Source organism: Otolemur garnettii, unplaced genomic scaffold (genome assembly GCF_000181295.1).
Source record: "Otolemur garnettii isolate 467f Iridium unplaced genomic scaffold, OtoGar3 scaffold00025, whole genome shotgun sequence".
Classification (NCBI taxonomy): domain Eukaryota; kingdom Metazoa; phylum Chordata; class Mammalia; order Primates; family Galagidae; genus Otolemur; species Otolemur garnettii.
Genome location: NW_003852420.1, coordinates 5,616,918 through 5,618,687, shown reverse-complemented (window position 1 = coordinate 5,618,687; position 1,770 = coordinate 5,616,918). Strand labels below are relative to the sequence as shown.

The following is a 1,770-nucleotide window of genomic DNA, read 5'->3' as shown; positions in this document are numbered from 1 at the left end:
AAAAAAAAAGAAGCTCCGAGATGAAACTAGCTTCTCCTGTGTAGAGAGTGACTGGGCCGGAGGGGTAAAGGTGGACCGTTCTGGCAGGGGACTCACGCTAGTCTGGAGAAGACAGATTGAGCAGCTGAACGGAGTTAGCTTGGAGATGGCTGGTGTCATTGTGGATGTCTACTCTTCTCCGCAACTCCTGGTACAGGCTTCTCAGCAGTGTCTTTCAGACCAAGAATGCTAGAATTTGCTTGTGAACAGACAAGTGCGCCAGTGGGGAAGGTGTGACATCCACCTCCTGCCGTGTTGGACCAGAACTGTCCAGATGTATCTACCTTCAGATGAGCACTATACAACCAGAGCTCTGTTGAGACAGTAGGGATGGATGTTAGCACTCAGGGACAAGGCTGGGATGCTGGAGATTTCCACCTTCCCCCCCTCAGAGCCAAGTTGCAGTGAGGGAGACTGGCAGTACCTACTGGAACCCAAGTCTAGTTGAGACCATAATTCCTTCCTGGGTCTCCCTGTCAGCTCGGGCAGAAGACGGAGATATTTACATCTGCAGCATCCAACATGCCTCTCCTAGCATAAAATCAGTTGCCATGGACAAAGAACCCTAATCCTGTCCCAGCCAGCCCTCAAAACACAACGGAATAAAGACAGACCACTCAGACATGCATTTAATAATTGTAGAAATCCAGAAGAATCAGCTTCAAATCTTGAAGTCATGAGTGAACTGTCACCTGTGGGTTAGTGTCGTGACTAGGCTCAGCCACTGAGATGCCTCAACCGGCCAAGGAGCAGAATATGATTATGCTGACTCCTATATTGTCTTAATCTCAATTTATGTATTATGTATTTAGTTTCAATAAAGCTTTTGTATCAATGGCTCTGGAGCTTGAAGGAAGACTTTTAAAAAAAAGAAATTAGATGTTGCTTAATAGGGAAGTATCCCGTGGTCTGTCTAGTAGGGATTTTCTGCAGAAAGGGGACCCTTAGAGCAGGGGTCAGCTGATGGCTGAGGGTATAGAGTGACTGGAAGGTAGAACTGTCCCATGGAATTAATTTTTGTGGAGGATTTCAATGTTCCATCTACATTTAATGACAAAGGAAAGATAAGAAAAAAAATCCTAATTTTTTTTTTTATCATTTGCATTATCCTCTTTCCATTGTTGGAGCTTACTTGTTTATCTTTTTGTTTTGTTGTGTCTTGTACTAGCTGCATTCAGAATTACCATGGGAATAATAGCAAAGCCCATTCCTTTTTACCCTGAAGTTGTCTTTTCAAACTTGAAGTCGTTTACACTAAGCCCTTTCCTCATTTGTCATTGTTCCTTGGTCTTTTGTTAAAGTTTATCATTCCTTCCATTGTATTGATTGTTTTGGTGATAAATTCAATGTGCGTGTTTGGGGGTGGGTATAGCAATGAAATGATTTCTTATCCTTGAATTATAGTTGTAACTAAAGAAGTTCTAAGGCCCTGATTTCTGTTTTTGCTGCCATAACTACTCAACTTTTTAAAGATGATAGAAGGAAACAGTAATTTTCTAGATAAAATTTGAAATCCAGAGATTAGAAGCTGTTCTGATTTTCTGTTCTTTTTTTTAAGTGGTGTAGTTGCCTTCACTTGTGACACAGGCCAGCAACACTAAAAAGAAGACAAATGTGAATGTCAGAGAGCCTTAGATTTTCCCACAGAATAATCTAGAAGGTCACTGACTTTCTTTATTAGAGTTTATCTCTGCTTTGTATTTAAATGATAGGACAACCACTTTTTTTTTT

At 41.2% G+C, this 1,770-nt stretch overlaps 1 protein-coding gene and 1 pseudogene across 1 annotated transcript in view; both read left to right on the top strand.

Annotated features, from left to right (window-relative positions):
- LOC100964139 overlaps positions 1-359 on the top strand; it is a 2,374-nt pseudogene extending 2,015 nt beyond the window's left edge.
- The window catches only part of SLX4IP (SLX4 interacting protein), a 194,571-nt gene that overhangs the window by 6,747 nt on the left and 186,054 nt on the right, over positions 1-1,770 (top strand).